The 27,952-nt window shown below is 45.0% G+C and overlaps 5 pseudogenes; all 5 read right to left on the bottom strand.

Moving 5' to 3' along the window:
* Positions 1–207: 207 nt before the first annotated feature.
* Positions 208–2,220, bottom strand: LOC143507356 (heat shock 70 kDa protein-like; annotated as a pseudogene).
* Positions 2,221–5,930: 3,710 nt separating this feature from the next.
* On the bottom strand, positions 5,931–7,799 carry LOC143507358 (heat shock 70 kDa protein-like; annotated as a pseudogene).
* Positions 7,800–11,779: 3,980 nt separating this feature from the next.
* LOC143507355 (heat shock 70 kDa protein-like) lies at positions 11,780–13,754 on the bottom strand (annotated as a pseudogene).
* Positions 13,755–17,396: 3,642 nt separating this feature from the next.
* LOC143507353 (heat shock 70 kDa protein-like) lies at positions 17,397–19,634 on the bottom strand (annotated as a pseudogene).
* Positions 19,635–23,233: 3,599 nt separating this feature from the next.
* Positions 23,234–25,858, bottom strand: LOC143507354 (heat shock 70 kDa protein-like; annotated as a pseudogene).
* Positions 25,859–27,952: the final 2,094 nt, after the last annotated feature.

The raw sequence follows: 27,952 nt of genomic DNA, 5'->3' as shown, positions 1-27,952 counted from the left end.
AAAATATCCATCCATCATCCATCCAATAAATATAAAAATATTTTAGATCAATATTTACAACATACAGTAGGTGTAATTTCCTTTTTGTGCAAAGTTTCATTAGTAAAACAGTTAAAATCTCACATGTTGACAGTACATTAACATTTCAACCTTGTAGTACATTGAACAATGGCAAATAAAGTTATTTTGATCCATATGACTGAATCATCCGCATGCCATGAAGGAGCAACACTTTTCCAGATGGTAAACTAATTCTAAAAGAGCAATTTGAGTCCACATAAGAAGTCCATTTCTCTAATCGACCTCTTCAATCGTGGGCCCCTGGGCACTGGCCCCTGAGGCAGCACGGGCCTGGGCTCCACAGCCTCCAGCTGGCATGCCTCCCTGGTAGAGTTTGGTGATGATGGGGTTACACACCTTCTCCAGCTCCTTCAGCTGATGCTCATACTCCCTCTTTTTCAGCCAGCTGGTTGTTCTCCAGCCACGAGATGGCTGGTTGCACCTCTCCACGAGTTTCTTCTGGTCATCCTCACTGATCTTGCCTTCATCTTCTCATCCTCTACACTGCTCTTCATGTTAAAGGCGTAGGACTCAAGGGCATTCTTAGCAGCAATCTTCTCTCTCTGGAGGTCGTCCTCTGCTTTATACTTGTCTGCTTCCTGCACCATCCTCTCAATCTCCTCCTTGCTCAGCCTGCCCTTATCATTGGTGATGGTGATTTTATTCGCTTTGCCAGTGCTTTTGTCCACCGCAGACACATTCAGAATCCCATTGGCGTCAATGTCAAAAGTCACCTCAATCTGAGGAACTCCTCGAGGTGCAGGTGGGATGCCCGACAGCTCAAACTTCCCCAGCAGGTTGTTGTCTTTTGTCATGGCTCTCTCACCTTCAAACACTTGGATCAGAACGCCGGCTGGTTGTCTGCGTATGTGCTGAAGGTCTGGGTCTGCTTGGTTGGGATGGTGGTGTTGCGTTTGATGAGTGCGGTCATGACTCCACCTGCTGTCTCAATGCCCAGGGACAGCGGGGCCACATCCAACAGCAACAGATCCTGGACATTTCCAGACTGTCGCCCATTAAGATGGCAGCCTGAACAGCTGCACCGTAAGCACTGCCTCATCTGGATTGATGCTCTTGTTCAGCTCTCTGCCATTGAAGAAATCCTGCAGAAGCTTCTGGATCTTGGGGATTCTCGTTGAACCTCCGACCAAGACAACGTCATGGATCTGGGACTTGTCCATTTTGGCATCTCTCAGGGCTTTCTCCACAGGCTCCCAGTGTTCCCCTGAACAGGTCAGAGCACAGCTCCTCAAAGCGTGCTCTGGGTAATAGAAGTGTAAAAGTCAGTGCCCTCGTACAGGGAGTCGATCTCAATGCTGGCCTGAGAGCTGGAGGACAGGGTTCTCTTGGCTCTCTCACAGGCTGTGCGCAGCCGTCCTCAGTGCACGCTTGTTCTGGCTCATGTCCTTCTTGTGCTTCCTCTTAAACTCTTCACAAAGTGGTTGACCAGGCGGTTGTCAAAGTCCTCCCCACCCAGGTGAGTGTCTCCTGCTGTGGCTTTCACCTCAAAGATGCCATCTTCAATAGTCAGGATGGACACATCGAACGTACCTCCTCCCAGTCAAGATCAGAACATTGCGCTCTCCTCGCTTGCCTTTGTCGAGGCCGTAGGCGATGGCTGCGGCTGTGGGCTCGTTGATGATCCTTAGGACGTTCAGCCCAGCGATCACACCGGCGTCTTTGGTGGCCTGCCTCTGAGAGTCGTTGAAGTAGGCAGGTACAGTAATAACGGCATCGGTTACCTTCTGACCCAGATAAGCCTCAGCAATTTCCTTCATTTTCACCAGTACCATGGAGGAGATCTCTTCAGGGTAAAATGACTTCTTCTCTCCTTTGTACTCGACCTGAACCTTTGGCTTGCCTCCATCACTGATGACTTGGAAGGACCAGTGCTTCATGTCAGACTGCACGACCGGATCGTCGAACTTCCGGCCAATCAGCCTCTTGCGTCAAACACCGTGTTGTTGGGGTTCATGGCCACTTGATTCTTTGCAGCATCTCCAATGAGCCTCTCTGTGTCTGTGAAGGCCACGTAGCTGGGTGTGTCCTGTTGCCCTGGTCATTAGCAATGATCTCCACTTTTCCATGCTGAAACACCCCCACACAGGAGTAAGTGGTGCCCAGGTCAATCCCAATAGCAGCTCCTTTAGCAGATGGCATCTGACTGTTTGTGGTCACTATCTACAATTACACATATGAAAACAATGGCATCAATTAAGGACAAATGCATTGAAACTAGTTATAAAACATTAACAGTAAGTACTGTTTTAGGAATCTACTTTCATTCACTAGGTATTTAACATCAGCAGCTATTGCTTACTGCTATTTTAAAAGTGGTGTAGCACATAACATAGAAGTAAATAAAGTTATAACACATTAACAGTAAGTACTGTTTTTAGAATTTACTTTCATTCACTAGGTATTTAACATCAGCAGGCTGTTCCTTACTGCTATTTTATAAAAGTGGCCCAGCACATAACATGGAAATGAATAAAATTAAAGGCACTTACATTCAAGAAGGTTCAGAATTATCTGAAGATTGCGCCACAGTTAAAGCCGTAGGTTTATTCCTCCTCGTTCGTGAGTTTATCACCGCTCCGTCAACGCTGTGCTTCCCACGAACTGCCGCTCGTGCTTTATATTGAAGTAGTCAACGCCCCCAGTCGCCCTCGCGACGCTTCTGGAGATTTCTCCACGTTTGCGCGAGCTACCCAACCGGTAGCAGCCCGTCCAACAATACTGATGTGTATGAGAATGAATCAGTCCTTAAAGAAACCAATTCGCATAAAGCATACTGAAGAGTTTTGGAAAGCTACAATTCCAATAAACAGGTAAAGAAGTGGTAACGTTTTTATTAATGGGATCCATATGCGAAAAGGGGAACAAGCATATATATATAAGGTTCATATTTTACTTTTGAAAATTAGTTCAGCCTTCCTATCCAAAATTGTCTGTCTCTCACATTTAAAGACAACAAAATACGATAGTGGTTCAGTGAATCAGTTTAGAAAATAGTTTCATTAACCCTGGATTTTTACATAGATTGGACAGATTTTACTTATATACGACAAGCTAAACCTAGAACATTCAGGAAAAAGCTAGAAAGGTCCTGAACCTCCCCGTGCTCTCCTCCGTAGAATGGTATGTTCTCGAGTCTGCGGTGGGAGGGCCGAATCAGCTTTATTCTAACTTGTTGGATTCGCACGAGCGTTGGAGAAACCGCTAGAAACGTCTGGAGGAGAATGATGGGCACTAGTGTTGCTGGGATATGTGTAAAATCAGATGTTTATAACGTAGAAAAATGGAACGGGTGAAAACAGTGAGAGAACACTGTGGGTCGATATTAAAGGGGAAACACATTCACACGGCACACCAAACAAAGGCACGTGGCCACGGGGGCGAGAAGGGTCCGTCTGCACTCCGCCCTTCGCCACGGCTCGCCCCCTCTCCGGTGAAGCTGAACCGTGGGGTCGTGCCGACAATCTCCTGTGCATGCAGTTCTGGAGATACACAAGCAGGATTGAATGGATTCTTATAGTTACATGTGGTTGTTCAGTATAGCTACTATATTATAGTATAGCTCATTCTGTATGTTCCTGCTTTTGCTAGGTCAGCTGCTCCATAATACCGAGACTACGGAACTGTTATGAGTTGCTCCGGAGAAGGGGGAATGTTTGTGTGTTGCACATAAATACACAGATTGTTGTACAGTTGGCTAACCAACAGACAGGCTTGTTTCTGGAAAGAATGAAAGCGGAAAAGATCAAAATGTTTATAAGCGTAGTGGTCCTTCAGCTTATTCTTATACACCAGTATTCCACAATCTCCTAAAATTCTTCAAAAAAGCGCAGAAATCTGGTGCTACGTTAGCTAAGCTAGCTAATCTAGATAGCTTTGCTAGTCCCGTCAGATGTATGAGGCATCAGTTGTTCTCTGCATTTCTCATGGACACCCCAGAGAGTGTTATGCTGATCCCGCTAGGTAGGGAAGGGAGCAGGGCAAACGGTAGCTACTTCTGTACATCTATCGTCCGGTCCATCCTCAAGTTATCCGTAAACATCTGGTTTGGTTTCACCACCTCACAAGAACGAGCCAAAGTCTAGCGCGCAATCAGGACAACGGAGGGGGTCATCAGTGCTTCAGGACATCTACAACAGCAGGGCGATTAAGCGGACTGGCAAAATGACAACCGACCCCTTTCATCTGGAAACCCCCCTGTTCCAGCCACTAACGTCTTCTTCCCTCTGGTGAATATTCATGGACATTTAAATCAGCACAACCAGATATGCGAACAGCTCCCCCAACCCCCCCTCCCCAGAGCTGTAGGGCTCATCAACCACAGTGGTCACTGCCCTTTAAACTTGAAAACCTTAAACTAACCAAATAACTCCCGTTACTGTTGTACAGCAACTTCCCTGTAACTTATGCGTATTTGCACATCTGTATGAATGTAGCATTTTTTGCAACGCTCATATTTGTCATTTGTATGTAACAGTTTTTTATGAATGTGTCTACATGTTAAACATGCATATGTACAGATGTTCAGCTATTGGTTTCCATCCATGACTCTTTACTGTCTTATTCTTTGATCTTGAGATTTGTCGTTTTATTTTCCCTTAGTTAAAATGCCTGTTAACAGTCTGTGTGCTTCTCACTTCTGTTTGGTAAGTAACATACTTGTTTGCACTCATCAAGACAAATTGCTTGTATGGAAACAGTCTCGTCTAAATAAAGTTTCTGATCTGAGCTGTCTGGCTGACTGAACTGTCACTGGTGCCAGTTGGGGGATTATTTATATGTCCTTAGGTAGCAGTAAGTACTGGTCACCAGTTGAGGAATCAAAGCAGATTTTGGTGAGCATGTTTCACTTGACATATAAGTAACTAAATAGATAGGAAAGCAATGATTAGTTACGAGGCATTGCTGGTTGTGAGCACATTATTGTGCTGATGAAAACGGTTAAGATCCAGTACAGAACAGCCCAGTGTTGAACTTTCCCTGATCATATAAGTTTTAGTTCAGTTGTGGATAAATGTCCAAGTCAGTCAGATTGCTGCAGTAGACAGAACTACGTAGACGAACACTGACCTCTGCTGTCCACTCTGACAGCCTTTCAATAGTTCATTTTTGCCATTTATTTACTTTCTAGGACTGAAGCCCTCAAAAGTCACACACTGATGTATTAATTGATATGCAGCTTAAAGACAGCCATTGGCTAAAAGCAGCTGTAAAGAAGTGCAGTTTTGAAATGTAATGAACAAACTAATCGCTTTTTGTAGCATTAGGAAGAATCCTTGGGAGGAGCAGAAACTCCAAAGCAACCCTTCCTCCTTGGGACATGCTGCATAGCAGCATTAATAAAGCAACCAGTCAGAACAGATCATAACCTGGAAACATTTGTGCGGTTTTCTTTCTCTGACAGTTCTAGTATTTGGGAAGGCCCTTAAAGAGCAGAACTGTGCAGAGTAGCTAATCATGAAAGCACCAATTGGCCAGCAGGTGTGTGTAAAGGCTCGAGAATCTTACCAAGGAGAAATCAGCCTTTCACCTCATAACCCTGAGAAGGGTTTTGTTTCCTTACTTTTACATCTTATATGTTCATGATTATAGATAAATTACATATGGACTGCCAATAACACAAAGGTAAGATGTTTTGTTCATAAAAGTTTATTAACAATAAATATAAAAATATCCATCCATCCATCCATCCATCCAATAAATATAAAAATATTTTAGATCAATATTTACACATACAGTAGGTGTAATTTCCTTTTTGTAGCAAAGTTTCATTAGTAAAACAGTTAAAATCTCACATGTTGACAGTACATTAACATTTTCAACCTTGTAGTAACTTGAACAATGGCAATAAAGTTATTTTGATCCATATGAATGAATCATCCGCATGCCATGAAGGAGCAACACTTTTCCAGATGGTAAACTAATTCTAAAAGAGCAATTTGAGTCCACATAAGAAGTCCATTTCTCTAATCGACCTCTTCAATCGTGGGCCCCTGGGCACTGGCCCCTGAGGCAGCACGGGCCTGGGCTCACAGCCTCCAGCTGGCATGCCTCCCTGGTAGAGTTTGGTGATGATGGGGTTACACACCTTCTCAGCTCCTTCAGCTGATGCTCATAACTCCTCTTTTTCAGCCAGCTGGTTGTTCTCCAGCCACGAGATGGCCTGGTTGCACCTCTCCACGAGTTTCTTCTGGTCATCCTCACTGATCTTGCCTTTCATCTTCTCATCCTCTACACTGCTCTTCATGTTAAAGGCGTAGGACTCAAGGGCATTCTAGCAGCAATCTTCTCTCTGCGAGGTCGTCCTCGCTTTATACTTGTCTGCTTCCTGCACCATCCTCTCAATCTCCTCCTTGCTCAGCTGCCCTTATCATTGGTGATGGTGATTTTATTCGCTTTGCCAGTGCTTTTGTCCACCGCAGACACATTCAGAATCCCATTGGCGTCAATGTCCAAAAGTCACCTCAATCTGAGGAACTCCTCGAGGTGCAGGTGGGATGCCCGACAGCTCAAACTTCCCAGCAGGTTGTTGTCTTTTGTCATGGCTCTCTCACCTTCAACACTTGGATCAGAACGCCCGGGCTGGTTGTCTGCGTATGTGCTGAAGGTCTGGGTCTGCTTGGTTGGGATGGTGGTGTTGCGTTTGATGAGTGCGGTCATGACTCCACCTGCTGTCTCAATGCCCAGGGACAGCGGGGCCACATCCAACAGCAACAGATCCTGGACATTTCCAGACGTGTCGCCCATTAAGATGGCAGCCTGAACGCTGCACCGTAAGCCACTGCCTCATCTGGATTGATGCTCTTGTTCAGCTCTCTGCCATTGAAGAATCCTGCAGAAAGCTTCTGGATCTTGGGGATTCTCGTTGAACCTCCGACCAAGACAACGTCATGGATCTGGGACTTGTCCCATTTGGCATCTCTCAGGGCTTTCTCCACAGGCTCCAGTGTTCCCCTGAACAGGTCAGAGCACAGCTCCTCAAAGCGTGCTCTGGTAATAGAAGTGTAAAAGTCAGTGCCCTCGTACAGGGAGTCGATCTCAATGCTGGCCTGAGAGCTGGAGGACAGGGTTCTCTTGGCTCTCTCACAGGCTGTGCGCAGCCTCCTCAGTGCACGCTTGTTCTGGCTCATGTCCTTCTTGTGCTTCCTCTTAAACTCTTCCACAAAGTGGTTGACCAGGCGGTTGTCAAAGTCCTCCCCACCCAGGTGAGTGTCTCCTGCTGTGGCTTTCACCTCAAAGATGCCATCTTCAATAGTCAGGATGGACACATCGAACCGTACCTCCTCCCAGGTCAAAGATCAGAACATTGCGCTCTCCTCGCTTGCCTTTGTCGAGGCCGTAGGCGATGGCTGCGGCTGTGGGCTCGTTGATGATCCTTAGGACGTTCAGCCAGCGATCACCACCGGCGTCTTTGGTGGCCTGCCTCTGAGAGTCGTTGAAGTAGGCAGGTACAGTAATAACGGCATCGGTTACCTTCTGACCCAGATAAGCTCAGCAATTTCCTTCATTTTCACCAGTACCATGGAGGAGATCTCTTCAGGGTAAAATGACTTCTTCTCTCCTTTGTACTCGACCTGAACCTTTGGCTTGCCTCCATCACTGATGACTTGGAAGGACCAGTGCTTCATGTCAGACTGCACGACCGGATCGTCGAACTTCGGCCCAATCAGCCTCTTGGCGTCAAACACCGTGTTGTTGGGGTTCATGGCCACTTGATTCTTTGCAGCATCTCCAATGAGCTCTCTGTGTCTGTGAAGGCCACGTAGCTGGGTGTGGTCCTGTTGCCCTGGTCATTAGCAATGATCTCCACTTTTCCATGCTGAAACACCCCCACACAGGAGTAAGTGGTGCCCAGGTCAATCCCAATAGCAGCTCCTTTAGCAGATGCATCTTGACTGTTTGTGGTCACTATCTACAATTACACATATGAAAACAATGGCATCAATTAAGACCAAATGCATTGAAACTAGTTATAAAACATTAACAGTAAGTACTGTTTTAGAATCTACTTTCATTCACTAGGTATTTAACATCAGCAGGCTATTGCTTACTGCTATTTTAAAAGTGGTGTAGCACATAACATAGAAGTAAATAAAGTTATAACACATTAACAGTAAGTACTGTTTTAGAATTTACTTTCATTCACTAGGTATTTAACATCAGCAGGCTGTTCCTTACTGCTATTTTATAAAAGTGGCCAGCACATAACAGGGAAATGAATAAAATTAAAGGCACTTACATTCAAGAAGGTTCAGAATTATCTGAAGATTGCGCCACAGTTAAAGCCGTAGGTTTATTCCTCCTCGTTCGTGAGTTTATCACCGCTCCGTCAACGCTGTGCTTCCCACGAACTGCCGCTCGTGCTTTATATTGAAGTAGTCAACGCCCCCCAGTCGCCCTCGCGACGCTTCTGAGATTTCTCCACGTTTGCGCGAGCTACCCAACCGGTAGCAGCCCGTCCAACAATACTGATGTGTATGAGAATGAATCAGTCCTTAAAGAAACCAATTCGCATATAAGCATACTGGAAGAGTTTGGAAAGCTACAATTCCAATAAACAGGTAAAGAAGTGGTAACGTTTTTATTAATGGGATCCATATGCGAAAAGGGGAACAAGCATATATATATAGGTTCATATTTTACTTTTGAAAATTAGTTCAGCCTTCCTATCCAAAATTGTCTGTCTCTCACATTTAAAGACAACAAAATACGATATGTGGTTCAGTGAATCAGTTAGAAAAAGTTTTCATTAAACCTGGATTTTTACATAGATTGGACAGATTTTACTTATATACGACAAGCTTAACCTAGAACATTCAGGAAAAAGCTAGAAAGGTCCTGAACCTCCCCCGTGCTCTCCTCCGTAGAATGGTATGTTCTCGAGTCTGCGGTGGGAGGGCCGAATCAGCTTTATTCTAACTTGTGGATTCGCACGAGCGTTGGAGAAACCGCTAGAAACGTCTGGAGGAGAATGATGGGCACTAGTGTTGCTGGGATATGTGTAAAATCAGATGGTTTATAACGTAGAAAAATGGAACGGGTGAAAACAGTGAGAGAACACTGTGGGTCATATTAAAGGGGAAACACATTCACACGGCCACACCAAACAAAGGCACGTGGCCACGGGGCGAGAAGGGTCCGTCTGCACTCCGCCCTTCGCCACGGCTCGCCCCCTCTCCGGTGAAGCTGAACCGTGGGGTCGTGCCGACAATCTCCTGTGCATGCAGTTCTGGAGATACACAAGCAGGATTGAATGGATTCTTATAGTTACATGTGGGTTGTTCAGTATAGCTACTATATTATAGTATAGCTCATTCTGTATGTTCCTGCTTTTGCTAGGTCAGCTGCTCCATAATACCGAGACTACGGAACTGTTATGAGTTGCTCCGGAGAAGGGGGAATGGTTTGTGTGTTGCACATAAATACACAGATTGTTGGTACAGTGGCTAACCAACAGACAGGCTTGTTTCTGGAAAGAATGAAAGCGGAAAAGATCAAATGTTTATAAGCGTAGTGGTCCCTTCAGCTTATTCTTATACACCAGTATTCCACAATCTCCTAAAATCTCTTCCAAAAAAGCGCAGAAATCTGGTGCTACGTTAGCTAAGCTAGCTAATCTAGATAGCTTTGCTAGTCCCGTCAGATGTATGAGGCATCAGTTGTTCTCTGCATTTCTCATGGGACACCCCCAGAGAGTGTTAATGCTGATCCCGCTAGGTAGGGAAGGGAGCAGGGCAAACGGTAGCTACTTCTGTACATCTATCGTCCGGTCCATCCTCAAGTTATCCGTAAACATCTGTTTGGTTTCACCACCTCACAAGAACGAGCCAAAGTCTAGCGCGCAATCAGGACAACGGAGGGGGTCATCAGTGCTTCAGGACATCTACAACAGCAGGGCGATTAAGCGGACTGGCAAAATGACAACCGACCCCTTTTCATCCTGGAAACCCCCCTGTTCCAGCCACTAACGTCTTCTTCCCTCTGGTGGAATATTCATGGACATTTAAATCAGCACAACCAGATATGCGAACAGCTCCCCCAACCCCCCCTCCCCCAGAGCTGTAGGGCTCATCAACCACAGTGGTCACTGCCCTTTAAACTTGAAACCTTAAACTAACCAAATAACTCCCGTTTACTGTTGTACAGCAACTTCCCTGTAACTTATGCCGTATTTGCACATCTGTATGAATGTAGCATTTTTTGCAAACGCTCATATTTTGTCATTTGTATGTAACAGTTTTTTATGAATGTGTCTACATGTTAACATGCATATGTACAGATGTTTCAGCTATTGGTTTCCATCCATGACTCTTTACTGTTCTTATTCTTTGATCTTGAGATTTGTCGTTTTATTTTCCCTTAGTTAAAATGCCTGTTAACAGTCTGTGTGCTTCTCACTTCTGTTTGGTAAGTAACATACTTGTTTGCACTCATCAAGACAAATTGCTTGTATGGGAAACAGTCTCGGTCTAAATAAAGTTTCTGATCTGAGCTGTCTGGCTGACTGAACTGTCACTGGTGCCAGTTGGGGGATTATTTATATGTCCTTAGGTAGCAGTAAGTACTGGTCACCAGTTGAGGAATCAAAGCAGATTTTGGTGAGCATGTTTCACTTGACATATAAGTAACTAAATAGATATGGAAAGCAATGATTAGTTTACCGGAGGCATTGCTGGTTGTGAGCACATTATTGTGCTGATGAAAACGGTTAAGATCCAGTACAGAACAGCCCAGTGTTGAACTTTCCCTGATCATATAAGTTTTAGTTCAGTTGTGGATAAATGTCCAAGTCAGTCAGATGCTGGACACAGTAGACAGAAACTCGTAGACGAACACTGACCTCTGCTGTCCACTCTGACAGCCTTTCAATAGTTCATTTTTGCCATTTATTTACTTTCTAGGACTGAAGCCCTCAAAAGTCACACACTGATGTATTAATTGATATGCAGCTTAAAGACAGCCATTGGCTAAAAGCAGCTGTAAAGAAGTGCAGTTTTGAAATGTAATGAACAAACTAATCGCTTTTGTAGCATTAGGAAGAATCCTTGGGAGGAGCAGAACTCCAAAGCAACCCTTCCTCCTTGGGGACATGCTGCATAGCAGCATTAATAAAGCAACCAGTCAGAACAGATCATAACCTGGAAACATTTGTGCGGTTTTCTTTCTCTGACAGTTCTAGTATTTGGGAAGGCCCTTAAAGAGCAGAACTGTGCAGAGTAGCTAATCATGAAAGCACCAATTGGCCAGCAGGGTGTGTAAAGGCTCGAGAATCTTACCAAGGAGAAATCAGCCTTTCACCTCATAACCCTGAGAAGGGTTTTGTTTCCTTACTTTTACATCTTATATGTTCATGATTATAAGATAAATTACATTATGGGACTGCCAATAACACAAAGGTAAGATGTTTTGTTCATAAAGTTTATTAACAATAAATATAAAAATATCCATCCATCCATCCATCCAATAAATATAAAAATATTTTAGATCAATATTTACAACATACAGTAGGTGTAATTTCCTTTTTGTGCAAAGTTTCATTAGTAAAACAGTTAAAATCTCACATGTTGACAGTACATTAACATTTTCAACCTTGTAGTACATTGAACAATGGCAAATAAAGTTATTTTGATCCATATGAATGAATCATCCGCATGCCATGAAGGAGCAACACTTTTCCAGATGGTAAACTAATTCTAAAGAGCAATTTGAGTCCACATAAGAAGTCCATTTCTCTAATCGACCTCTTCAATCGTGGGCCCCTGGGCACTGGCCCCTGAGGCAGCACGGGCCTGGGCTCCACAGCCTCCAGCTGGCATGCCTCCCTGGTAGAGTTTGGTGATGATGGGGTTACACACCTTCTCCAGCTCCTTCAGCTGATGCTCATACTCCTCTTTTTCAGCCAGCTGGTTGTTCTCCAGCCACGAGATGGCCTGGTTGCACCTCTCCACGAGTTTCTTCTGGTCATCCTCACTGATCTTGCCTTTCATCTTCTCATCCTCTACACTGCTCTTCATGTTAAAGGCGTAGGGACTCAAGGGCATTCTTAGCAGCAATCTTCTCTCTCTGGAGGTCGTCCTCTGCTTTATACTTGTCTGCTTCCTGCACCCATCCTCTCAATCTCCTCCTTGCTCAGCCCTGCCCTTATCATTGGTGATGGTGATTTTATTCGCTTTGCCAGTGCTTTTGTCACCGCAGACACATTCAGAATCCCATTGGCGTCAATGTCAAAAGTCACCCTCAATCTGAGGAACTCCTCGAGGTGCAGGTGGGATGCCCGACAGCTCAAACTTCCCCAGCAGGTTGTTGTCTTTTGTCATGGCTCTCTCACCTTCAAACACTTGGATCAGAACGCCGGGCTGGTTGTCTGCGTATGTGCTGAAGGTCTGGGTCTGCTTGGTTGGGATGGTGGTGTTGCGTTTGATGAGTGCGTCATGACTCCCACCTGCTGTCTCAATGCCCAGGGACAGCGGGGCCACATCCAACAGCAACAGATCCTGGACATTTCCAGACGTGTCGCCCATTAAGATGGCAGCCTGAACAGCTGCACCGTAAGCCACTGCCTCATCTGGATTGATGCTCTTGTTCAGCTCTCTGCCATTGAAGAAATCCTGCAGAAGCTTCTGGATCTTGGGGATTCTCGTTGAACCTCCGACCAAGACAACGTCATGGATCTGGGACTTGTCCATTTTGGCATCTCTCAGGGCTTTCTCCACAGGCTCCAGTGTTCCCCTGAACAGGTCAGAGCACAGCTCCTCAAAGCGTGCCTCTGGTAATAGAAGTGAAAAAGTCAGTGCCCTCGTACAGGGAGTCGATCTCATGCTGGCCTGAGAGCTGGAGGACAGGGTTCTCTTGGCTCTCTCACAGGCTGTGCGCAGCCTCCTCAGTGCACGCTTGTTCTGGCTCATGTCCTTCTTGTGCTTCCTCTTAAACTCTTCCACAAAGTGGTTGACCAGGCGGTTGTCAAAGTCCTCCCCACCCAGGTGAGTGTCCTCCTGCTGTGGCTTTCACCTCAAAGATGCCATCTTCAATAGTCAGGATGGACACATCGAACGTACCTCCTCCCAGTCAAAGATCAGAACATTGCGCTCTCCTCGCTTGCCTTTGTCGAGGCCGTAGGCGATGGCTGCGGCTGTGGGCGGGTGAGGACTCGTTGATGATCCTTAGACGTTCAGCCCAGCGATCACACCGGCGTCTTTGGTGGCCTGCCTCTGAGAGTCGTTGAAGTAGGCAGGTACAGTAATAACGGCATCGGTTACCTTCTGACCCAGATAAGCCTCAGCAATTTCCTTCATTTTCACCAGTACCATGGAGGAGATCTCTTCAGGGTAAAAGGACTTCTTCTCCTCCTTTGTACTCGACCTGAACTTTGGCTTGCCTCCATCACTGATGACTTGGAAGGACCAGTGCTTCATGTCAGACTGCACGACCGGATCGTCGAACTCTCGGCCAATCAGCCTCTTGGCGTCAAACACCGTGTTGTTGGGGTTCATGGCCACTTGATTCTTTGCAGCATCTCCAATGAGCCTCTCTGTGTCTGTGAAGGCCACGTAGCTGGGTGTGGTCCTGTTGCCCTGGTCATTAGCAATGATCTCCACTTTTCCATGCTGAAACACCCCCACACAGGAGTAAGTGGTGCCCAGGTCAATCCCAATAGCAGCTCCTTTAGCAGATGCATCTTGACTGTTTGTGTCACTATCTACAATTACACATATGAAAACAATGGCATCAATTAAGACAAATGCATTGAAACTAGTTATAAAACATTAACAGTAAGTACTGTTTTAGAATCTACTTTCATTCACTAGGTATTTAACATCAGCAGGCTATGCTTACTGCTATTTTAAAAGTGGTGTAGCACATAACATAGAAGTAAATAAAGTTATAACACATTAACAGTAAGTACTGTTTTAGAATTTACTTTCATTCACTAGGTATTTAACATCAGCAGGCTGTTCCTTACTGCTATTTTATAAAAGTGGCCAGCACATAACATGGAAATGAATAAAATTAAAGGCACTTACATTCAAGAAGGTTCAGAATTATCTGAAGATTGCGCCACAGTTAAAGCCGTAGGTTTATTCCTCCTCGTTCGTGAGTTTATCACCGCTCCGTCAACGCTGTGCTTCCACGAACTGCCGCTCGTGCTTTATATTGAAGTAGTCAACGCCCCCCAGTCGCCTCGCGACGCTTCTGGAGATTTCTCCACGTTGCGCGAGCTACCCAACCGGTAGCAGCCCGTCCAACAATACTGATGTGTATGAGAATGAATCAGTCCTTAAAGAAACCAATTCGCATATAAGCATACTGGAAGAGTTTTGGAAAGCTACAATTCCAATAAACAGGTAAAGAAGTGGTAACGTTTTTATTAATGGGATCCATATGCGAAAAGGGGAACAAGCATATATATATAGGTTCATATTTTACTTTTGAAAATTAGTTCAGCCTTCCTATCCAAAATTGTCTGTCTCTCACATTTAAAGACAACAAAATACGATATGTGGTTCAGTGAATCAGTTTAGAAAAAGTTTTCATTAAACCTGGATTTTTACATAGATTGGACAGATTTTACTTATATACGACAAGCTTAACCTAGAACATTCAGGAAAAAAGCTAGAAAAGGTCCTGAACCTCCCCCGTGCTCTCTCCGTAGAATGGTATGTTCTCGAGTCTGCGGTGGGAGGGCCGAATCAGCTTTATTCTAACTTGTTGGATTCGCTCGAGCGTTGGAGAAACCGCTAGAAACGTCTGGAGGAGAATGATGGGCACTAGTGTTGCTGGGATATGTGTAAAATCAGATGGTTTATAACGTAGAAAAATGGAACGGGTGAAAACAGTGAGAGAACACTGTGGGTCATATTAAAGGGGAAACACATTCACACGGCACACCAAACAAAGGCACGTGGCCACGGGGGCGAGAAGGGTCCGTCTGCACTCCGCCCTTCGCCACGGCTCGCCCCCTCTCCGGTGAAGCTGAACCGTGGGGGTCGTGCCGACAATCTCTGTGCATGCAGTTCTGGAGATACACAAGCAGGATTGAATGGATCTTATAGTTACATGTGGGTTGTTCAGTATAGCTACTATATTATAGTATAGCTCATTCTGTATGTCCTGCTTTTGCTAGGTCAGCTGCTCCATAATACCGAGACTACGGAACTGTTATGAGTTGCTCCGGAGGAAGGGGGAATGGTTTGTGTGTTGCACATAAATACACAGATTGTTGTACAGTTGGCTAACCAACAGACAGGCTTGTTTCTGGAAAGAATGAAAGCGGAAAAGATCAAAATGTTTATAAGCGTAGTGGTCCTTCAGCTTATTCTTATACACCAGTATTCCACAATCTCCTAAAATTCTTCCAAAAAAGCGCAGAAATCTGGTGCTACGTTAGCTAAGCTAGCTAATCTAGATAGCTTTGCTAGTCCCGTCAGATGTATGAGGCATCAGTTGTTTCTCTGCATTTCTCATGGACACCCCAGAGAGTGTTAATGCTGATCCCGCTAGGTAGGGAAGGGAGCAGGGCAAACGGTAGCTACTTCTGTACATCTATCGTCCGGTCCATCCTCAAGGTTATCCGTAAACATCTGGTTTGGTTTCACCACCTCACAAGAACGAGCCAAAGTCTAGCGCGCAATCAGGACAACGGAGGGGGGTCATCAGTGCTTCAGGACATCTACAACAGCAGGGCGATTAAGCGGACTGGCAAAATGACAACCGACCCCTTTCATCCTGGAAACCCCCCTGTTCCAGCCACTAACGTCTTCTTCCCTCTGGTGGAATATTCATGGACATTTAAATCAGCACAACCAGATATGCGAAACAGCTCCCCAACCCCCCCCTCCCCAGAGCTGTAGGGCTCATCAACCACAGTGGTCACTGCCCTTTAAACTTGAAACCTTAAACTAACCAAATAACTCCCGTTACTGTTGTACAGCAACTTCCCTGTAACTTATGCGTATTTGCACATCTGTATGAATGTAGCATTTTTTTGCAAAACGCTCATATTTTGTCATTTGTATGTAACAGTTTTTTATGAATGTGTCTACATGTTAAACATGCATATGTACAGATGTTCAGCTATTGGTTTCCATCCATGACTCTTTACTGTTCTTATTCTTTGATCTTGAGATTTGTCGTTTTATTTTCCCCTTAGTTAAAATGCCTGTTAACAGTCTGTGTGCTTCTCACTTCTGTTTGGTAAGTAACATACTTGTTTGCACTCATCAAGACAAATTGCTTGTATGGGAAACAGTCTCGGTCTAAATAAAGTTTCTGATCTGAGCTGTCTGGCTGACTGAACTGTCACTGTGCCAGTTGGGGGATTATTTATATGTCCTTAGGTAGCAGTAAGTACTGGTCACCAGTTGAGGAATCAAAGCAGATTTTGGTGAGCATGTTTCACTTGACATATAAGTAACTAAATAGATATGGAAAGCAATGATTAGTTTAACGGAGGCATTGCTGGTTGTGAGCACATTATTGTGCTGATGAAAAACGGTTAAGATCCAGTACAGAACAGCCCAGTGTTGAACTTTCCCTGATCATATAAGTTTTAGTTCAGTTGTGGATAAATGTCCAAGTCAGTCAGATGCTGCACAGTAGACAGAACTCGTAGACGAACACTGACCTCTGCTGTCCACTCTGACAGCCTTTCAATAGTTCATTTTTGCCATTTATTTACTTTTCTAGGACTGAAGCCCTCAAAAGTCACACACTGATGTATTAATTGATATGCAGCTTAAAAGACAGCCATTGGCTAAAAGCAGCTGTAAAGAAGTGCAGTTTTGAAATGTAATGAACAAACTAATCGCTTTTTGTAGCATTAGGAAGAATCCTTGGGAGGAGCAGAACTCCAAAGCAACCCTTCCTCCTTGGGACATGCCTGCATAGCAGCATTAATAAAAGCAACCAGTCAGAACAGATCATAACCTGGAAACATTTGTGCGGTTTTCTTTCTCTGACAGTTCTAGTATTTGGGAAGGCCCTTAAAGAGCAGAACTGTGCAGAGTAGCTAATCATGAAAGCACCAATTGGCCAGCAGGTGTGTGTAAAGGCTCGAGAATCTTACCAAGGAGAAATCAGCCTTTCACCTCATAACCCTGAGAAGGGTTTTGTTTCCTTACTTTTACATCTTATATGTTCATGATTATAAGATAAATTACATTATGGACTGCCAATAACACAAAGGTAAGATGTTTTGTTCATAAAAGTTTATTAACAATAAATATAAAAATATCCATCCATCCATCCATCCATCCAATAAATATAAAAATATTTTAGATCAATATTTACAACATACAGTAGGTGTAATTTCCTTTTTGTGCAAAGTTTCATAGTAAAACAGTTAAAATCTCACATGTTGACAGTACATTAACATTTTCAACCTTGTAGTACATTGAACAATGGCAAATAAAGTTATTTTGATCCATATGAATGAATCATCCGCATGCCATGAAGGAGCAACACTTTTCCAGATGGTAAACTAATTCTAAAAGAGCAATTTGAGTCCACATAAGAAGTCCATTTCTCTAATCGACCTCTTCAATCGTGGGCCCCTGGGCACTGGCCCCTGAGGCAGCACGGGGCCTGGGCTCCACAGCCTCCAGCTGGCATGCCTCCCTGGTAGAGTTTGGTGATGATGGGGTTACCACACCTTCTCCAGCTCCTTCAGCTGATGCTCATACTCCTCTTTTTCAGCCAGCTGGTTGTTCTCCAGCCACGAGATGGCCTGGTTGCACCTCTCCACGAGTTTCTTCTGGTCATCCTCACTGATCTTGCCTTTCATCTTCTCATCCTCTACACTGCTCTTCATGTTAAAGGCGTAGGACTCAAGGGCATTCTTAGCAGCAATCTTCTCTCTCTGGAGGTCGTCCCTCTGCTTTATACTTGTCTGCTTCCTGCACCATCCTCTCAATCTCCTCCTTGCTCAGCCTGCCCTTATCATTGGTGATGGTGATTTTATTCGCTTTGCCAGTGCTTTTGTCCACCGCAGACACATTCAGAATCCCATTGGCGTCAATGTCAAAAGTCACCTCAATCTGAGGAACTCCTCGAGGTGCAGGTGGGATGCCCGACAGCTCAAACTTCCCCAGCAGGTTGTTGTCTTTTGTCATGGCTCTCTCCACCTTCAAACACTTGGATCAGAACGCCGGGCTGGTTGTCTGCCGTATGTGCTGAAGGTCTGGGTCTGCTTGGTTGGGATGGTGGTGTTGCGTTTGATGAGTGCGGTCATGACTCCACCTGCTGTCTCAATGCCCAGGGACAGCGGGGCCACATCCAACAGCAACAGATCCTGGACATTTCCAGACGTGTCGCCCCATTAAGATGGCAGCCCTGAACAGCTGCACCGTAAGCCACTGCCTCATCTGGATTGATGCTCTTGTTCAGCTCTCTGCCATTGAAGAAATCCTGCAGAAGCTTCTGGATCTTGGGGGATTCTCGTTGAACCTCCGACCAAGACAACGTCATGGATCTGGGACTTGTCCATTTTGGCATCTCTCAGGGCTTTCTCCACAGGCTCCAGTGTTCCCCTGAACAGGTCAGAGCACAGCTCCTCAAAGCGTGCTCTGGTAATAGAAGTGTAAAAGTCAGTGCCCTCGTACAGGGAGTCGATCTCAATGCTGGCCTGAGAGCTGGAGGACAGGGTTCTCTTGGCTCTCTCACAGGCTGTGCGCAGCCTCCTCAGTGCACGCTTGTTCTGGCTCATGTCCTTCTTGTGCTTCCTCTTAAACTCTTCCACAAAGTGGTTGACCAGGCCGGTTGTCAAAGTCCTCCCCACCCAGGTGAGTGTCTCCTGCTGTGGCTTTCACCTCAAAGATGCCATCTTCAATAGTCAGGATGGACACATCGAACGTACCCTCCTCCCAGGTCAAAGATCAGAACATTGCGCTCTCCTCGCTTGCCTTTGTCGAGGCCGTAGGCGATGGCTGCGGCTGTGGGCTCGTTGATGATCCTTAGGACGTTCAGCCCAGCGATCACACCGGCGTCTTTGGTGGCCTGCCTCTGAGAGTCGTTGAAGTAGGCAGGTACAGTAATAACGGCATCGGTTACCTTCTGACCCAGATAAGCCTCAGCAATTTCCTTCATTTTCACCAGTACCATGGAGGAGATCTCTTCAGGGTAAAAGGACTTCTTCTCTCCTTTGTACTCGACCTGAACCTTTGGCTTGCCTCCATCACTGATGACTTGGAAGGACCAGTGCTTCATGTCAGACTGCACGACCGGATCGTCGAACTTCCGGCCAATCAGCCTCTTGGCGTCAAACACCGTGTTGTTGGGGTTCATGGCCACTTGATTCTTTGCAGCATCTCCAATGAGCCTCTCTGTGTCTGTGAAGGCCACGTAGCTGGGTGTGGTCCTGTTGCCCTGGTCATTAGCAATGATCTCCACTTTTCCATGCTGAAAACACCCCCACACAGGAGTAAGTGGTGCCCAGGTCAATCCCAATAGCAGCTCCTTTAGCAGATGGCATCTTGACTGTTTGTGGTCACTATCTACAATTACACATATGAAAACAATGGCATCAATTAAGACAAATGCATTGAAACTAGTTATAAAACATTAACAGTAAGTACTGTTTTAGGAATCTACTTTCATTCACTAGGTATTTAACATCAGCAGGCTATTGCTTACTGCTATTTTAAAAGTGGTGTAGCACATAACATAGAAGTAAATAAAGTTATAACACATTAACAGTAAGTACTGTTTTAGAATTTACTTTCATTCACTAGGTATTTAACATCAGCAGGCTGTTCCTTACTGCTATTTTATAAAAGTGGCCCAGCACATAACATGGAAATGAATAAAATTAAAGGCACTTACATTCAAGAAGGTTCAGAATTATCTGAAGATTGCGCACAGTTAAAGCCGTAGGTTTATTCCTCCTCGTTCGTGAGTTTATCACCGCTCCGTCAACGCTGTGCTTCCCACGAACTGCCGCTCGTGCTTTATATTGAAGTCAGTGTCAACGCCCCCAGTCGCCTCGCGACGCTTCTGGAGATTTCTCCACGTTTGCGCGAGCTACCCAACCGGTAGCAGCCCGTCCCAACAATACTGATGTGTATGAGAATGAATCAGTCCTTAAAGAAACCAATTCGCATATAAGCATACTGGAAGAGTTTTGGAAAGCTACAATTCCAATAACAGGTAAAGAAGTGGTAACGTTTTTATTAATGGGATCCATATGCGAAAAGGGGAACAAGCATATATATATAGGTTCATATTTTACTTTTGAAAATTAGTTCAGCCTTCCTATCCAAAATTGTCTGTCTCTCACATTTAAAGACAACAAAATACGATATGTGGTTCAGTGAATCAGTTTAGAAAAAGTTTTCATTAAACCTGGATTTTTACATAGATTGGACAGATTTTACTTATATACGACAAGCTTAACCTAGAACATTCAGGAAAAAGCTAGAAGGTCCTGAACCTCCCCCGTGCTCTCTCCGTAGAATGGTATGTTCTCGAGTCTGCGGTGGGAGGGCCGAATCAGCTTTATTCTAACTTGTTGGATTCGCACGAGCGTTGGAGAAACCGCTAGAAACGTCTGGAGGAGAATGATGGGCACTAGTGTTGCTGGATATGTGTAAAATCAGATGGTTTATAACGTAGAAAATGGAACGGGTGAAAACAGTGAGAGAACACTGTGGGTCATATTAAAGGGGAAACACATTCACACGGCACACCAAACAAAGGCACGTGGCCACGGGGGCGAGAAGGGTCCGTCTGCACTCCGCCCTTCGCCACGGCTCGCCCCCTCTCCGGTGAAGCTGAACCGTGGGGTCGTGCCGACAATCTCCTGTGCATGCAGTTCTGGAGATACACAAGCAGGATTGAATGGATTCTTATAGTTACATGTGGGTTGTTCAGTATAGCTACTATATTATAGTATAGCTCATTCTGTATGTTCCTGCTTTTGCTAGGTCAGCTGCTCCATAATACCGAGACTACGGAACTGTTATGAGTTGCTCCGGAGAAGGGGGAATGGTTTGTGTGTTGCACATAATACACAGATTGTTGTACAGTTGGCTAACCAACAGACAGGCTTGTTTCTGGAAAGAATGAAAGCGGAAAAGATCAAATGTTTATAAGCGTAGTGGTCCTTCAGCTTATTCTTATACACCAGTATTCCACAATCTCCTAAAATTCTTCCAAAAAAGCGCAGAAATCTGGTGCTACGTTAGCTAAGCTAGCTAATCTAGATAGCTTTGCTAGTCCCGTCAGATGTATGAGGCATCAGTTGTTCTCTGCATTTCTCATGGACACCCCAGAGAGTGTTAATGCTGATCCCGCTAGGTAGGGAAGGGAGCAGGGCAAACGGTAGCTACTTCTGTACATCTATCGTCCGGTCCATCCTCAAGTTATCCGTAAACATCTGGTTTGGTTTCACCACTCACAAGAACGAGCCAAAGTCTAGCGCGCAATCAGGACAACGGAGGGGGTCATCAGTGCTTCAGGACATCTACAACAGCAGGGCGATTAAGCGGACTGGCAAAATGACAACCGACCCCTTTCATCCTGGAAACCCCCCTGTTCCAGCCACTAACGTCTTCTTCCCTCTGGTGGAATATTCATGGACATTTAAATCAGCACAACCAGATATGCGAACAGCTCCCCCAACCCCCCCCTCCCCAGAGCTGTAGGGCTCATCAACCACAGTGGTCACTGCCCTTTAAACTTGAAACCTTAAACTAACCAAATAACTCCCGTTACTGTTGTACAGCAACTTCCCTGTAACTTATGCGTATTTGCACATCTGTATGAATGTAGCATTTTTTGCAAACGCTCATATTTGTCATTTGTATGTAACAGTTTTTTATGAATGTGTCTACATGTTAAACATGCATATGTACAGATGTTCAGCTATTGGTTTCCATCCATGACTCTTTACTGTTCTTATTCTTTGATCTTGAGATTTGTCGTTTTATTTTCCCTTAGTTAAAATGCCTGTTACAGTCTGTGTGCTTCTCACTTCTGTTTGGTAAGTAACATACTTGTTTGCACTCATCAAGACAAATTGCTTGTATGGGAAACAGTCTCGGTCTAAATAAAGTTTCTGATCTGAGCTGTCTGGCTGACTGAACTGTCACTGGTGCCAGTTGGGGGATTATTTATATGTCCTTAGGTAGCAGTAAGTACTGGTCACCAGTTGAGGAATCAAAGCAGATTTTGGTGAGCATGTTTCACTTGACATATAAGTAACTAAATAGATATGGAAAGCAATGATTAGTTTACGGAGGCATTGCTGGTTGTGAGCACATTATTGTGCTGATGAAAACGGTTAAGATCCAGTACAGAACAGCCCAGTGTTGAACTTTCCCTGATCATATAAGTTTTAGTTCAGTTGTGGATAAATGTCCAAGTCAGTCAGATGCTGGACACAGTAGACAGAACTCGTAGACGAACACTGACCTCTGCTGTCCACTCTGACAGCCTTTCAATAGTTCATTTTTGCCATTTATTTACTTTCTAGGACTGAAGCCCTCAAAAGTCACACACTGATGTATTAATTGATATGCAGCTTAAAGACAGCCATTGGCTAAAAGGCAGCTGTAAAGAAGTGCAGTTTTGAAATGTAATGAACAAACTAAATCGCTTTTTGTAGCATTAGGGAAGATCCTTGGGAGGAGCAGAACTCCAAAGCAACCCTTCCTCCTTGGGACATGCTGCATAGCAGCATTAATAAAGCAACCAGTCAGAACAGATCATAACCTGGAAACATTTGTGCGGTTTTCTTTCTCTGACAGTTCTAGTATTTGGGAAGGCCTTAAAGAGCAGAACTGTGCAGAGTAGCTAATCATGAAAGCACCAATTGGCCAGCAGGTGTGTGTAAAGGCTCGAGAATCTTACAAGGAGAAATCAGCCTTTCACCTCATAACCCTGAGAAGGGTTTTGTTTCCTTACTTTTACATCTTATATGTTCATGATTATAAGATAAATTACATTATGGACTGCCAATAACACAAAGGTAAGATGTTTTGTTCATAAAAGTTTATTAACAATAAATATAAAAATATCCATCCATCCATCCATCCAATAAATATAAAATATTTTAGATCAATATTTACAACATACAGTAGGTGTAATTTCCTTTTTGTGCAAAGTTTCATTAGTAAAACAGTTAAAATCTCACATGTTGACAGTACATTAACATTTTCAACCTTGTTGTACATTGAACAATGGCAAATAAAGTTATTTTGATCCATATGAATGAATCATCCGCATGCCATGAAGGAGCAACACTTTTCCAGATGGTAAACTAATTCTAAAAGAGCAATTTGAGTCCACATAAGAAGTCCATTTCTCTAATCGACCTCTTCAATCGTGGGCCCCCTGGGCACTGGCCCCTGAGGCAGCACGGGCCTGGGCTCCACAGCCTCCAGCTGGCATGCCTCCCCTGGTAGGAGTTTGGTGATGATGGGGTTACACACCTTCTCCAGCTCCTTCAGCTGATGCTCATACTCCTCTTTTTCAGCCAGCTGGTTGTTCTCCAGCCACGAGATGCCTGGTTGCACCTCTCCACGAGTTCTTCTGGTCATCCTCACTGATCTTGCTTTCATCTTCTCATCCTCTACACTGCTCTTCATGTTAAAGGCGTAGGACTCAAGGGCATTCTTAGCAGCAATCTTCTCTCTCTGGAGGTCGTCCTCTGCTTTATACTTGTCTGCTTCCTGCACCATCCTCTCAATCTCTCCTCCTTGCTCAGCCTGCCCTTATCATTGGTGATGGTGATTTTATTCGCTTTGCCAGTGCTTTTGTCCACCGCAGACACATTCAGAATCCCATTGGCGTCAATGTCAAAAGTCACCTCAATCTGAGGAACTCCTCGAGGTGCAGGTGGGATGCCCGACAGCTCAAACTTCCCAGCAGGTTGTTGTCTTTTGTCATGGCTCTCTCACCTTCAAACACTTGGATCAGAACGCCGGCTGGTTGTCTGCGTATGTGCTGAAGGTCTGGGTCTGCTTGGTTGGGATGGTGGTGTTGCGTTTGATGAGTGCGGTCATGACTCCACCTGCTGTCCTCAATGCCCAGGGACAGCGGGGCCACATCCAACAGCAACAGATCCTGGACATTTCCAGAGCTGTCGCCCATTAAGATGGCAGCCTGAACAGCTGCACCGTAAGCCACTGCCTCATCTGGATTGATGCTCTTGTTCAGCTCTCTGCCATTGAAGAAATCCTGCAGAAGCTTCTGGATCTTGGGGATTCTCGTTGAACCTCCGACCAAGACAACGTCATGGATCTGGGACTTGTCCATTTTGGCATCTCTCAGGGCTTTCTCCACAGGCTCCAGTGTTCCCCTGAACAGGTCAGAGCACAGCTCCTCAAAGCGTGCTCTGGTAATAGAAGTGTAAAAGTCAGTGCCCCTCGTACAGGGGAGTCGATCTCAATGCTGGCCTGAGAGCTGGAGGACAGGGTTCTCTTGGCTCTCTCACAGGCTGTGCGCAGCCTCCTCAGTGCACGCTTTGTTCTGGCTCATGTCCTTCTTGTGCTTCCTCTTAAACCTCTTCCACAAAGTGGTTGACCAGGCGGTTGTCAAAGTCCTCCCCCACCCAGGTGAGTGTCTCCTGCTGTGGCTTTCACCTCACAGGATGGACACATCGAACGTACCTCCTCCCAGGTCAAAGATCAGAACATTGCGCTCCTCCTCGCTTGCCTTTGTCGAGGCCGTAGGCGATGGCTGCGGCTGTGGGCTCGTTGATGATCCTTAGGACGTTCAGCCCAGCGATCACACCGGCGTCTTTGGTGGCCTGCCTCTGAGAGTCGTTGAAGTAGGCAGGTACAGTAATAACGGCATCGGTTACCTTCTGACCCAGATAAGCCTCAGCAATTTCCTTCATTTTCACCAGTACCATGGAGGAGATCTCTTCAGGGTAAAATGACTTCTTCTCTCCTTTGTACTCGACCTGAACCTTTGGCTTGCCTCCATCACTGATGACTTGGAAGGACCAGTGCTTCATGTCAGACTGCACGACCGGATCGTCGAACTTCCGGCCAATCAGCCTCTTGGCGTCAAACACCGTGTTGTTGGGGTTCATGGCCACTTGATTCTTTGCAGCATCTCCAATGAGCCTCTCTGTGTCTGTGAAGGCCACGTAGCTGGGTGTGGTCCTGTTGCCCTGGTCATTAGCAATGATCTCCACTTTTCCATGCTGAAACACCCCCACACAGGAGTAAGTGGTGCCCAGGTCAATCCCAATAGCAGCTCCTTTAGCAGATGGCATCTTGACTGTTTGTGGTCACTATCTACAATTACACATATGAAAACAATGGCATCAATTAAGACAAATGCATTGAAACTAGTTATAAAACATTAACAGTAAGTACTGTTTTAGAATCTACTTTCATTCACTAGGTATTTAACATCAGCAGGCTATTGCTTACTGCTATTTTAAAAGTGGTGTAGCACATAACATAGAAGTAAATAAAGTTATAACACATTAACAGTAAGTACTGTTTTAGAATTTACTTTCATTCACTAGGTATTTAACATCAGCAGGCTGTTCCTTACTGCTATTTTATAAAAGTGGCCCAGCACATAACATGGAAATGAATAAAATTAAAGGCACTTACATTCAAGAAGGTTCAGAATTATCTGAAGATTGCGCCACAGTTAAAGCCGTAGGTTTATTCCTCCTCGTTCGTGAGTTTATCACCGCTCCGTCAACGCTGTGCTTCCCACGAACTGCCGCTCGTGCTTTATATTGAAGTAGTCAACGCCCCCAGTCGCCTCGCGACGCTTCTGGAGATTTCTCCACGTTTGCGCGAGCTACCCAACCGGTAGCAGCCCGTCCAACAATACTGATGTGTATGAGAATGAATCAGTCCTTAAAGAAACCAATTCGCATATAAGCATACTGGAAGAGTTTTGGAAAGCTACAATTCCAATAAACAGGTAAAGAAGTGGTAACGTTTTTATTAATGGGATCCATATGCGAAAAGGGGAACAAGCATATATATATAGGTTTTCATATTTTACTTTTGAAAATTAGTTCAGCCTTCCTATCCAAAATTGTCTGTCTCTCACATTTAAAGACAACAAAATACGATATGTGGTTCAGTGAATCAGTTTAGAAAAAGTTTTCATTAAACCTGGATTTTTACATAGATTGGACAGATTTTTACGTTATATACGAACAAGCTTAAGCCTAGAACATTCAGGAAAAAGCTAGAAAGGTCCTGAACCTCCCCCGTGCTCTCTCCGTAGAATGGTATGTTCTCGAGTCTGCGGTGGGAGGGCTCGAATCAGCTTTATTCTAACTTGTTGGATTCGCACGAGCGTTGGAGAAACCGCTAGAAACGTCTGGAGGAGAATGATGGGCACTAGTGTTGCTGGGATATGTGTAAAAATCAGATGGTTTATAACGTAGAAAAATGGAACGGGTGAAAACAGTGAGAGAACACTGTGGGTCATACTTAAAGGGAAACACATTCACACGGCACACGCAAACAAAAGGCACGTGGGCCACGGGGGCGAGAAGGGTCCCGTCTGCACTCCGCCCTTCGCGCCACGGCTCGCCCCCTCTCCGGCTGAAGCTGAACCGTGCGGGTCGTGCCGACAATCTCCTGTGCAGTGCAGTTCTGGAGATACACAAGCAGGATTGAATGGATTCTTATAGTTACATGTGGGTTGTTCAGTATAGCTACTATATTATAGTATAGCTCATTCTGTATGTTCCTGCTTTTGCTAGGTCAGCTGCTCCATAATACCCGAGACCTACGGAACTGTTATGAGTTGCTCCGGAGAAGGGGGAATGGTTTGTGTGTTGCACATAAAGATACACAGATTGTTGTACCAGGTTGGCTAACCAACAGACAGGCTTGTGTTTCTGGAAAGAATGAAAGCGCGAAAAGATCAAATGTTTATAAGCGTAGTGGTCCTTCAGCTTATTTCTTATACACGCCAGTATTCCACAATCTCCTAAAATTCTTCCAAAAAAGCGCAGAAATCTGGTGCTACGTTAAGCTAAGCTAGCTAATCTAGATAGCTTTGCTAGTCCCGTCAGATGTATGAGGCATCAGTTGTTCTCTGCCATTTCTCATGGACACCCCAGAGAGTGTTAATGCTGATCCCGCTAGGGTAGGGAAGGGACGCAGGGCAAACGGTAGCTACTTCTGTACATCTATCGTCCGGTCCATGCCTCAAGTTATCCGTAAACATCTGGTTTGGTTTCACCACCTCACAAGAACGAGCCAAAAGTTCTAGCGCGCAATCAGGACAAGCGGAGGGGGTCATCAGTGCTTCAGGACATCTACAACAGCAGGGCGATTAAGCGGACTGGCAAAATGACAAACTCGACCCCCTTTCATCCTGGAAACCCCCCTGTTCCAGCCCACTAACGTCTTGCTTCCCTCTGGTGGAATATTCATTGGACATTTTAAATCAGCACAACCAGATATGCGAACAGCTCCCCCAACCCCACCCTCCTCCCCAGAGCTGTAGGGCTCATCAACCACAGTGGGTCACGCTGCCCTTTAAACTCTGAACACCTTAAACTAACCAAATAACTCCCGTTACTGTTGTACAGCAACTTCCCTGTAACTTATGCGTATTTGCACATCTGTATGAATGTAGCATTTTTTGCAAAACGCTTCATATTTTGTCATTTGTATGTAACAGTTTTTTATGAATGTGTCTACATGTTAAACATGCATATGTACAGATGTTTCAGCTATTGGTTTCCATCCATGACTCTTTACTGTTCTTATTCTTTGATCTTGAGATTTGTCGTTTTATTTTCCCTTAGTTAAAATGCCTGTTAACAGTCTGTGTGCTTCTCACTTCTGTTTGGTAAGTAACATACTTGTTTGCACTCATCAAGACAAATTGCTTGTATGGGAAACAGTCTCGGTCTAAATAAAGTTTCTGATCTGAGCTGTCT

This window comes from Brachyhypopomus gauderio, unplaced genomic scaffold, assembly GCF_052324685.1.
Source record: "Brachyhypopomus gauderio isolate BG-103 unplaced genomic scaffold, BGAUD_0.2 sc686, whole genome shotgun sequence".
NCBI classification, from domain to species: domain Eukaryota; kingdom Metazoa; phylum Chordata; class Actinopteri; order Gymnotiformes; family Hypopomidae; genus Brachyhypopomus; species Brachyhypopomus gauderio.
Note: the sequence above shows the minus strand (reverse complement) of the source record. Positions and strands in the feature narration are given on the sequence as shown.